Source organism: Oxyura jamaicensis, chromosome 2 (assembly GCF_011077185.1).
Source record: "Oxyura jamaicensis isolate SHBP4307 breed ruddy duck chromosome 2, BPBGC_Ojam_1.0, whole genome shotgun sequence".
NCBI lineage: Eukaryota > Metazoa > Chordata > Aves > Anseriformes > Anatidae > Oxyura > Oxyura jamaicensis.
The window spans coordinates 18349551-18362510 of record NC_048894.1 but is presented as its reverse complement, the minus strand read 5'-3'; the positions used below and the strand labels follow the sequence as shown (position 1 = coordinate 18362510).

General features: G+C 37.1%; 1 protein-coding gene across 1 annotated transcript in view; it reads left to right on the top strand.

The window, feature by feature from the left end:
* The window catches only part of KIAA1217 (KIAA1217 ortholog), a 237831-nt gene that overhangs the window by 118029 nt on the left and 106842 nt on the right, over window positions 1-12960 (top strand).

The window sequence follows — 12960 nt, the reverse complement described above, 5'->3', positions numbered from 1 at the left end:
ATCCCACTATTCCATATTTGCCATAAAGATTTTTAAGTTTAGACAGTTACTGCAGAAACATTCGAGCTGGAGGCTGTATTTTTCTTTTCTTGGTGCTGCTGTCAGTTTCTGTGGAACAACATTTGACCATAGAGGAGATGCACTTTATCTTACTTGAAAATAGCAGATATCTACAAGAATTTTTCAAGTGCTATATAATACATTGCAATTGCACTTTTCAAAGACTTTTTTTTTTTCTTTCTTTTTTAGACAGAAAAGCAAATACTGAAAACACTCAGGAAATACCAGATAATATCTAAGATGCATATGAAGGCTGGGTATGGTCTGATAAGATGTTCTTAGCTGTGGCCCACGGAGGACTGGATAGCAGTGTAGAGAGAGAGCAGCGATTCTTCACATGCAACTGACTTCTGGCATGTAAATTCAAAGAAGCTATCTCTATTACTTATATTTTCAATATTACTTTCCCATATAAGCAGTTGCAGCAATGCACACAAGTGCAATTGATCTGATGCCCTCACAGATGGAAGAGCTGCTGTGCAGTGGGCTAGGGGTCCTTGTTTCTCCTGGTGACCTGCTCTTGCACTGACATGAATGAAATGGCTTGAGAGTGAGCAAAAACTGCTCCTTGGAGATTTTTCAGTGCACTGATCATACAGATTTAAATACATGCTCCTGTACAGGGAACTCCCATGCAGGGTGTGTGGCAGGAGCTATGTCCCAGTGATCTCTGACTGCTGGTGGCCTCCTTCACACTGCTCAGCATGGGGCAATTTAGGAGAGCCCCGTGGCCACCTTCACTAATCAGAGCTACGAGATGGTTTTTATGGCCTTTGGCTTCCAGCAGCTGAGGATGTTCAAAGTAGCTGACAGCTACTTGCTTTTGTCATCCCTGCAGCTGAAGTCAGGCGTATCCCATCTCCTAATGTGTGGTCCGGAGTTTGAGGGCTCGTCTGAAAAGCAGTTGGTTCACCTTGCGAAGGTTAATGTTCGGTAGGGGTTTTCTGTGTCTTTGTTTGCTTGGGGTATACATTTGTATACTGTTTGCAAACTGTTTTACCTGTTGCTTGGACCACGTTGGTAACACACCTTTCTTAGTCCTAGCACAATAAATACTGTAGCTGGTGTTGCAGACTTTAATAATCTGATATCTATCAGAGTAACTCCAGAGGAAAGCTTTCAAAAGGTAAGTACTGTTTTGTTACCCCCCATTTTAAATGCTAGTTAATAAGGATTCTTTTTAGACCATACGTTATCGTTATTTGTCTAATATTTATTAAGGCATTAGGGAAGAGTTACTCACTTTCAGAATAGTTTTTGTTCCAAGTTTCCACTCCGTATTTCATGTAAACAAGACATGCAGGCTCTATTAACGAGATTGAAAGGGTTCATGATGTGAGAGTGTCTTTCCAAATTAGCATTGTCTCCAAAATGCTTTTAAGGACATCTATGTTTTTTGTGCTCTTAGGCCACATAAACATATATTTTTTTTCATTTTTGTTTGCTTTTCAGGCAAGAAAAAAGAATAAATATATAGAAACATTTAGAAACATACTTTTCTGGATGTTTTTCACTTACTTTTTTTCCCCTCCATATTAGTTTGCTTTCTGTCTTTCTTTCATTCCTATTGATAGAAGCATTCCAGTGTTCCTTCTACACAGAAATTACTTTTGTATTCTTCAATGTAAGCAGTACTACTAGGGAGCTCTATCTGCCCTTTTAGTTAAACCTTTTTTTAAAGAAGAGCCTATGTTTTGTTGTTGTTGTTGTTTGTTTGTTTGTTTTTGTGAATAAATGATTTTTAGTTTTAAACCATTCTTTCAAGGCATTCGTATAACTCATAATCTAATACTGACTTAGCTCTGGCTCTTTCAAACAAGTGGACACGTGCTTAAATTTCCCACCATTGGGTTCTGAAATTCAGCAAATGCTGTCCTAACAATTATTACCATTGCTAAACCTAAAATTACTCTATTAGAACTTTCCTAAAAGATTATACTTTTCCAGACAAGCAAATTTAAGTGTAATTTATAAAAAAAGATACTACATATTAGGAAGGAATCTAAAGCATTATAACAACAACAAACCCTCCCTCGGTCCACATCCCAAAGGTATCTATGGAATAATCAATGTCTTGAATTACATAAGTGACTTAGAAGAGATGACTAGGTATTGCTGCTGCTGGGGACTTTTGCTATGCCTTGCTTTCTTCTCCTGTTAGAGCTCTGTCAGATATGAGTTTATTTATTTATGGCTTCTGAAATAATCAAATGATTAGTTCTTTTTTGAATTCAATGTTCTTTCCAGAAAAATGAAACATAATTTTCTGTCTTTCAGCAGTGTTGTACATCTTACGCCATTGCCTTATTGGATACTATCAAAATTAGTAACTATTTATTAAGTTCCTGAGATAAATAGAACTGAAAGCTCAGTCAATGCATGTCAGAGATGATATGATCATCCAATAGTTTTTTTTTTTTTTTTTTTTTTTTCTACTTGGCTTTCTTACATTACCTAATCTTCAGTGAACTCCCCTTAACATCTACTTTCAAAGAATTCTCCTTAATCCACCTTCATTGTCAGACTGAGTTTTCTTATTTAATTATTTATTATTATTATTTTTAGAAATGGAGAAATAATGATGTTTCTGAGAATTTCAATAAGTGGAGAAAATGACTGATGATGGGAACTTGTTTAAGGAGCTTAAAAGGATTTAGGGTAACACAGTCAATGTGAATAGAAGTCTGGAATATTTTGATATTTTCATAATGACTGAAGTATTGCCTCTGGAGCTGCTCAGATCAAACTATCTCTCTTAAAATTACTTAAATAATTTTTCCCCAAAATTTAAAATTTTTAAAAAAAAAAAAAAAAAAAAAAGTTCTTCTCTTCTACAGGAATCTGCTGAAAGTTCTTATAGTATGCAATACTTGTCATACACCTATTACCTGCACGATGAAACATCTTTGCATCTCCTTTCTATGTGGATGGTAGTAAGAGCTGTATTTCCTTCATAGCTGACTGGAGATTATGTCCAACTGCAGCTGTGTCATCAGTTTATGTTGTGAATGACATGTAGAGTAGTATAGCATGGCTGAGTATATCTCAGAGTCATCATCTAGCTCAATTAGAATTGATGCAAGCTGCAAGAAAGAAGACGATTTGAGGACACTGAAGGTGAAAAAATGCACCTCTACAATGCACTCTAAAATGCTTAATCCTGAGAACAGGAGGTCTTGATATTTAGAAATAGGGACTATGTGTCTCACTACTGTTTGGATAATACAGATATATTTCTATCCAACAAAAATGGGCAAGTGAATTAGGAGGAACAAAGACCAAATAAACAAACAAAAAAGATAACCGTGGCTGTATGGCCAAAACAGGAATCATTTTCTAGTTTCAGCAGGCAAGACTTACCAAAGAATAGCCAAAGAGGCTATCAAGACATCCTTTTACAAAGTTAGGCACCCTCACCCATGTTCAAACACATAAAAAGGACTACTACCACTGCCAGTATATTTTTCTTTGTAAGCTGTTTCCTACAGAAGCCTCTGTTGGAAAGTGAGTTAGTCTCAAAAACTTCCTGAAAGAACAACATATTAGAAACTATTCTTCCTTCACTTTGCAAGTTTCAGATCCCTTTCTAGGACTTAGAGACACTTAAATACGGTAATGCTGTAGGGATAAAATCCTGGCCCTCCTGTAAAGCCTGTAGCAAAAATAAAATAAACAAACCAAACCAAAACAAACCAAAACAAAAAAATCCACGAGCTTCTGTGGAGGTAGGACTCATTTTTTGTGTGTACCTCTAAATCTCGGGACACATATGCTCGTATAGTTTCAGTAACCAGGTCAGTGGATAGTGCTCAAATAGAAACCTACATTATGTTCTGGTTGCCGTATTTATTGGGTAGTGAAGACTGTGCCATGTAGTTAGAAAGGACTGAGACACAGCTTTTTCAAATATTTGTGTATATCCTTTTTGCTTGAACAGATAACATTGTCTTTTGCTGAATTTATGAGAGGGAAGGCACTGAGAAGTATGAGGTCATTGAATGTTCATGCGAGAGTAGAAGAAACTATGTTCTGCTCATCTGGTTTTGTCTACTAAAGGTTACTTAATTTCAAATTTTTTACCTTTGATTTGCTATATTTTCAGAAGTTATAAGGTATGTGCTGAAAGATAAGGAGATCACCAATGAGAAAATGCCATAAAAATTCAAATGTACATGCTCTTTTTACTGCATCTTCCTCAGATATCCATAACGTGTACGTATTGTCTATCTATTAGGCCTGCTTTCTCTTTATTTCTGATAATTTTTCATTTATGAATGGTGTTAACACTGTACCTATAAAGAAAGCTTTTCAATGAACAAAGATCTTAGAAAAAAAGTAAAGATTCCGACATGGGAAAGGTTTAAGCATTTGAAGAGAAGACATGAACAATACAAGAAAAACAAGATTTTAGAAAAACATCTCTCTTTGTAGCTCAGGAGAGTAAGAATTGCACATTCCTTTCTACATGAATGTGCTGTATCTCCTCCCCCATTTTCTCCTCTGAAAAACCCTAAACTGTATTGCAAATTATTATCCACTGGCGCAGGGCCTGGATCCCTTACAAGTTGGAAACCATTTTATATGCTGTAGATTCTTTTTCGGTTTTAAAGCCCTTTGTTGGCTTGTGAACAATAATGACATCAACTCTTGAAATCCAAATCAAGCTCTATTCCCTGTTCTCTAAGTCTTGTAAAGCCAGTAGCATCCGTGTATTGTTTCCAAATGGGATAAGTTTGAAATGACATTTCAGACGAATGCGCCGATGTTAGGGTTTGTTTATTATTGATTTTTCATCATATCCTTTAAATGTGAGTAGATAACTTTTAGAAGTAGGTTTTGCAATATATAATAAAACATGTTGCAATAAGGACATTTGAACAATATATAATACTTGAATCTCTCTCGCTCTATGTATATGTAAACCCGAAACTGAAATTAATATTTAAGCTTCCTTATCAATAAAAACGTAACAGTGTTGTTTTGCAATAGTGATGTGAAGATAATTTTCCATAAGCTAGTGTTGGCTGGCATTAATTAGCCACTTATATCATAGCAGTGATATCTGATTGTATGAAAACTAAGATGTACTCAGTACCTTGCAGAGACTCACTGTTTGTATATAGCATTATGTTCTCAATATTTATCTCACTAATATGAAATAACTGATGTTATGAGATGATAAGGCTGACTTATTCAGCTGGATTCCACTCTAATTACTCTATGTGCTGTTCAGGTGTAAGCTGGTTATGTTGCACAAAGGCATTTTTGAGTTCATATCTCTCTTGTAATTGTGTAGATGACAGCTGTGTGTTTAAGGAAGGATGGAAGATAATAAATTCAGTTAATAATAAGATAGAGTAGGCTTTTTATGTCTGATGTTGTTCAAAATTTCTGGTGTTCTAATAAAAAATCTAGAAAAGTGGCTAACAAAACCTCACTACTATGCTGAGACTCTGTGACCCTTAGAATATGTTAAGAGCAAACTTAATGTGGTTTATAAATATAATACTTTTCTGTAACAGTTTTCTTGGCAGCGTGCTGGACATGTTCATGAGTTAATTATTACTGAAGTCTTGTAAGGTAAAGAGGTATAGTAAACTCTGTTTTACATGGTATGCCAAGGGCAGGAAAAGTGTGTCTTTTTTTTTTTTTTAAGGACTGAAATAGGAGCCAGGGCCTGGCAACTCTTGGACCGTAGAAAACTGTGATTGGACATCTTTCCAGACCTGTTTAAGCAGGAAAGGATTTGGAATTTTTTGGGTGGGAGAGAATCAGAGCATCTTTGCAAGATTACTGCTGTGCATAACTTACAGTGCGTAAGAAAAAAAAAAAGATCCACCCAGTGGTCATGGGAATTTTGATTAGTGAAAGTTTTCAAAAAATGTTTTAATATATGAAAAAAAAAAATGGTAAAAATAACATCTGACAAATAGGGTTGTCACTACAGTGACAGTAAATTGTTTCTCCACTACAACCTGTTTTCTTAAAACAACGCTTATGGAAATAAGAGCTGAGCACCAATGCAGGCTACTGGGTGCAGTTCTGTAGCACCATGACACAGGTAGGTCCTTTGGTCCTTTTATGTCCTAAAGCTTGCCTAAAGTTTTCTAGTGGGGGGGGCGGGGGGGAGAAAGGGGAGGAAAGCACCTTCTGTAATCTTGTCATTTTGAATAAGAAATAATCCAAATTTTGATCACTTTGAATAGCTTTTATAAGGTTTAATTGGATGAATTGATCACAACTTAGAAAATCATGTACATTTAGTCAATAGTGAAGGCCAAAATGAAGTCAAAAAGAAAAAAAATATAAAAGAAACATAATAATTAAATAAGAGCAATGGAAGATGACAACACCATACGTTTTTTAGCATTTCAGAGGATGGTTTTCTCAGTAGACCATCAGTTGTCATTGCATTCACCATATAGTGCTTTGCAGTGATGGCTATTGTATGAATAACCAGTCAAAAAAATTAAATGAAATTGAGAGAAAACACCACAGAAAAATGAGAGAGGAACAACTATGTTCCTTAAACATTCTATTTTCTCTATCATTCTTTCTTTTCAAAATACTGGAGACAGCTCATGAAAATCTTTTTCTTCTCAGGTCATCACTGATCCGTTATTCTTTTATAAAGATTCATAATAGTTTTTTGTTGTTTATTTTCAGCAATGGAATGTGATTTCAAGAAGAGATGATAATGATAGGAGGAATGGAATGAATAGTAAGAGACTACTGGAAACAAAGATATGGTGTTTATCTAATTGTCTCAATTTCTGACTGTGAAACACAGTGAGATAGAAGAGAATATTCTTGCCATTTCACTTAGTGAAGTAATGTTTAAACTGTTAGATTCTTCAGGTATGACATGTATGTGGTTGAAAACCCCTAACTGAACCCTTAAGTCAAAGTTGCTCAATTCTCCTCAAATCTTACCAGAATTAGTAGGCGACACAGTGTTTTCTTTATGGAGGTACCTCCCTGTAGACTCATATCCCTCACTAGGCAGCCAACTTTGAGATTTTCAGCTTTTGTGTGTGTGTGTTTTTGTTTTGTTTTTGTTTTCTGTACAATGTAGGCATTTCACATACAGAATTTTGCACCGTTAAGTAATGATGCACGTTCAGGTGCACAGGTGCAAATCAGGTTCAGATTACCTTAAAGAAACTAGATTCAATCATCACCCTGCACCAAACAGTCTGATTTTTCCTGTTACATTGCACAATGATGTTCAGATAACTGTACCAAGAGGGCAGACACATCATAAATACAAGAATTACTTCTTTCATTTATTTTCTTGACTACTTTTATCTTTTTATCTATGATGTGGCAAGGGTAGGGGCTGATGAGCACTCATTACTTGAGGTGTTAGGACACCATATTAAAGTGTATTCTGGTCCAAGACCAAACAAATTATAAGTTCATGCCTAACTTTGTTTGAATAGTCTCGTGGACTTCTTACATTCTTAATTATATGCATAAACCCATGATAGAACCAAAACTGAACTATACAATACCCTGTGGAATCTTGCTGCTTTAAAAAAACAAAAAAACAAAAAAACAACAACAAAAAAAAAACACTATAAGTCATGTAATGATGAACAAGTGAAGAAATTATTTTTTTCCTTCACACTAGCCTTGTAACCTGAAGTATAAGTACAACATGGATTTTTGATATAACATCTCCACGTGGGTGGAGTGACAGCAAAAGAGGGAAGAATAAATGACCCCAGAGAACTTCAGAACCCCTTAATTACCAAAGCATTTTTATTTTACAGGTATAACAATTTTATATCCCTACAAATTATGGTTTGGAATATGACCTGAATTCCCTTGATATGTTTAAAAAGTTGTCTTGTTCTAGTTGTTTTATTTTAAGGTTTATTAAATATTGCATAAATTTATATAAAATACAATTTTTGCTTTAGTCATCACTAAAAATTAAATGAAGCATGAGTTTTTAGGACTTTTTTTTGACAAAAACTAAGAAAAAGGAATAACAGTGGAGAGGAGATTCTTTTTCACTTTTTTGTTGTTTGGAAATTTTCAAAAATACAGTATGCCAAGTTAACACGTCATATGCAGCTGTAATGTTCAGTGGATGGGAGGCAAAGAACATCCGCACAGAGATGCAGTGGTAGCTGTGGAGTGTGATAGAAAAGGTAAATCCTGAAACATAAGAAGTCCTAATGTTTTGTGCAGCCCTCTTCCTTTGTTCTCGTCTCTCTGACTACATTCCTTGTTTACATTTGACTGATCTTTTTGTTTCTGTGCTTCCTTTTGGACCCCATGTCCTTGGCCATCTCCATTTTTTCAGCAGTTGCCTAACTGCTTTCTTGCAGGTTGCTTGGAGTTAATCCTGTACGTTTACATTGTATTTTGATGTGATGAGACTTCCCCCTTCCCATTCTTTGGCAGGTATTTGTGCACTTAAAATTTCTGTTAGAAGAGCCTCTGTGGTCTGAGCCCAACTGAGCTAGCATCCTGACTTCTCCCATTGTTGAAAAATATCAGTATCTTGCATCCCCCCTACAAAACCATTGTGCACAGGAAATGGGCAGTTGATCCTCATTTCCTTCCCTCAGTTTCAACTAGTTTAAGAGGACTTATGAGTCAGCATCTCGTTTCATCATGTATCATCATCTACTTACTCATATCTAGTCCTTTGTGTTTTCGTTATCATTTCCCTCCAGCGTCGGCTGATTGCATGTCTCTGCAGGATCTCACCCGGAGCTTGTAAGCCTAGGGAAGGCTAATTGGCATCACAATGGCCTGGCTAACCCGACTTTGCTTCATACCAAACCTGTGCATTTCTCTAATTTTAGCCACTTACAGTCTCTCAGCAGCTGTGTCATCTTCCTGGGCGACCCGTGATAAATGCAATGTCTTTAATGTATTCTGCCTTTATAAAGACTTCCTTTTTGAAATCCATCAGGAGCATAAATCAAGTGGCTATTACAGAGACTGGGGAAAAAAAAAAAAAAAAAAAAAAAAAAAAGGGTTGGGGGGGAAGCCTAGCATTTCTCCACTTTTGCAGCTCTTCCGGTACCTCAGTGAAAAGGCACTTTGAATTGTATCGGCACTGCCAGCAAGAATAGCAGGTCTGCATTCCTGCTGTGGGGGCACATTGCGCTCCCAACACCATTCTGTGACATTATTGCAGGCTGACTCAGGGGGACAGATGTCTCCTACTAAATCATCAACACAAGTGTCTCAAGCATCTGCTTTTTTTTTTTTTTTTTTTTCTTTTGGAGACTTAACATTTCAGTGTTCAACAGGCCTGATCCTGCTTAAAGTGGTGAATACTTTCCTTTGATCTGCTTAGCAAGCAGATCCCACAAGGCAGCCTTACAGTTCGTTCACCCTTGTTTTGAAGGGCCCGGAATAATGACTAACACAGTCAGTCAGCCTCGAGATATTAATCCTTGTCCTCCCTAAGTTACTGCATGCTAACCCTTTGGATACTGTCTTGCAAGCAGTGTTCACCAGATATTTCTCAGGACTCCATTTGATGACATTCCCTGCATTCCTGGCATCTTTGCTTTCCTCCTATGACTCTTAGCTTTCTACACCTTTTTCCAGGGCCACTGCTCACTCCATTTAGGTTTAAACTTCAAAAACAACATGTTTGGCAGCTGTTTCCTTTCTCCCTGGTACCTTGCTCATTACAGTAGAGATTGGCTCCTGAAATCCATTTTTCTCCATGTAACATCCCATCCTGCTCACGCCTGCAGTTAATGGGGCTGTGCAACCATTCGTTAGCTGTGTGCAGTGTCCCAGCCCCATTTTCCACTCTCCTCTTTGGCCTCTAACATTTTCCACTTCTCACCAGAAGAAATTACTTAAGCTCTTTTCTTGATTTTCTCCATATTGCCTTTATGTCTCTACATACCTCTATTAATCTGTTTCTTTCTGTGTTAACCCAACCTTGACAAGAGTTGCTACCACTTCTGTTCTGGCTATTTTCATTTACAGCTCATGAAGACTTAATGCCAGTTTCAGCAAAACCTCTGCCCTTCTTCCTGGGACAGACCCACCACATGTAGGTCACCCTCATGCTGGTGAAGCTGGCCAAATGCTGCTCATTCAAACCAGCTGAGGATCTCATGTACAGGTGTGAAGTCACAAGCTCTGCACAACTCCATTTAGTAGGAGGTGCAGGATCTTATCCGCTGGCCAGCAGAGGTTGCTCAGAGCATGTTAGTTGAGTGCTCAGTTCTCTACAGCTCTTTAATTCTTAGTGAGCCCCATCCAAAGTTTTCTAATCTTTTGTGGGAGTTGCTTCAAATTCCTATTTCTCCCCTCACATGGGTTGTTTGCTGTGATGCCTCCTATCTGTAGTACAGCGGTAAAGGCAGTGAGGAAAGCAGGAGATGGGGGATTGCCACAGGAGGTGGGGGAGATTGCAGCCCTTGCTGCATTTGGAAGTCACAAAGCACTCTTTGAATTCATTTCCCATTATTGTGCACTATATATATCCACATACATGCCTGCAGTTGGAAAAAAATAAAAAAAGAAAAGCTCCTCTACAATTTAGGAGGAAAGGAAGAAATAGATCATTACTGTTTTCCCTCTTTAAATACCCTTGAGGTCATCAGACTGCTGATGAAGGCATTGGTGTGGTGTTGAGTTTGGAAAGGAATATAGAAAGTTAAGAAATATTTTGGAAAGTTCCAAGTGAAGCTATGCTTCAGGTTTGGAGTCAAACCCAACTGTCTTCAAATTTCGTTCATAATAAGGTCTTTACGTGGGCTGCAGTAATGGTCTTGATTAAATTTCTCCAATATGGGCATGTCTAGATCTTTGGGTGATCCAAAGTTTGCTGTATAACACTATGGAGGCCTCTTCTGCCTCCTGGCGCCACCTTGTGCAAGAGTCAGTGGATCCTTCTGCTGCACTACTGTTGTCACTCTGTGTTTGTGTATGGTTCATTTTTTTTTTATTTTTATGCCAGACTCTATTTATTCAGAGATCGCTGACTCAGTCCTGCATCACATACAGCAAATTTCAGAACAACTCTGGTAAGAGGAGCGAGGGACTTCTGGATCTAGGTGGACTGGTTTTATATATTCTAACTATGAATCTTCATCCAACTATTTTATTTAGAATTAAAATAAACACATTGTTATGATAAAAGAAGAGGAAGAACAGCATTTTCTCTGAATGAGGGGTGGGGAGGGTTGCTCACTTTGTCAAGCATCCTCATTTTCTTACCCTCCCTTAGGTTGGAATGGATGTTACACTTCCTTTGGGAGTAGGAAAGTCCAGAGAAAGAGGATGCAGTTGTAATTCCCCATTAGGGCGAAAGGGTTTAAGGAAATTGAGTAGCTCAAATTGGTTTTATGCAATAGCTTTAGGGAAGGCAACAGATGAACACTTGATTCTGCTATTCTACAGAGTAATGTCCCTTCCAAAGTGTGGTCTTGAGATGTGTTGCAGACCAAACCTCCAGAAGATATGCAGCAGAATTTTTGTCCTTTGGAAGTCTCATGTATTTGGCATTGAGATGGGATTTTGTCCTTAGAAAATCCATATTATTTTATTTATTTTTTTTTAAATCAGAGCAGTGTAATTAAAGGTCAGACAGAACTTTTTAGGTTTGTGGGGTGGTGACATTATAAAAGAAAGAAAAAAAAATGTAATACAGTTTCAGTATTACTCAAACATTAGCAACAGACTGTTTTGTCTGTGTGGTTTGGAATTGGAATCCATCCAGTTGTTGCCGGAAGGCTACATTTAATTTGTACTGTTTGTATAAATGGCTTATTTGTAAAAATCACATTTTACTTGAACAATTCTAAATGATACATTTCTCATGGGGATAAAAATGATCTATTGTTCACTTTAAATAAAATGGTACTGCCCTTCCAAAATATCCAATAGACAAAGTCATGAAAAATCTGAGTATACTTGTATGTTGCTTATCTCATCCCAAGAATCAACTCTCCTGTGCTCATATCCCCTAGGTTTCTAAAATTCAAAAGATTCTTTGAATTAGTCTCTTAATTATGATGTTGGCATTATAATTACTTGCTAAGTAAGATTCCTTAACAATAACGTCCTTGTTATCGGAGCAGTTGTGCTCCTTTGCCCGGTGCGAATAGTTGCACGTTCTGATCGGGGCAGGAGCAGTTGTCGTGGGAGCCTGGCACTCACTGGGAGAGGAATCCAGTGCTCAGAAAAGGTTGTTTAGGGCACTCTACAAAATCTCTTCTACCCCCACCTCCAGCCTGCAGGCAAATGTAGACTAAGGAGAGCATAGGACCTCTACCTATCTCAAACATCATCAGGCAATTTTTCCTCCAATTTGCATCTCATTCATGTGCTGGGGATTTTTTTTTTTTTTTTTTTTTTGCCTTTAAACCCATTTTAGCACATTTTCACAGTGTATATTCTTTAAGATCAGATGTGGAATAGTAAAAAGACATGACTGGAGAATACTTTTTAATCATAACATAGTTTATCTTTTACTCTTTTGTAAATTGATTTCATCAAGAATAATGTAATATTTCTAAGTTCTGGTTAAAGGATTCAGTGTCTTTGTAGTAAGTGAGAAACCAGCACAGTATTGAAATGACTGCTGCTAACTCAAGCCAAGAATTGTATCATTGCTTTGGATGAATGAATATTTTGCCACTTCTTGTCAGATATGGTTGCTAGATATACATTTTAATCTGTGTGGCTAAACTCTCTCATTCTCTTTTATCAGAGGAACATTTCCCATTTCTTTGACATACCACCATAGCTAGCATTTCTGAACCGAATCTAGCAGAGGTTCTGAGAATATTGCATATTAAGTCTTGATAGAACATGTTGTTCCCTAGCACATATGCCTTTCCTTTATTATTTTTGCTTCTCTCTTCTCTTCTCTTCTCTTCTCTTCTCTTCTCTTCTCTTCTCTTC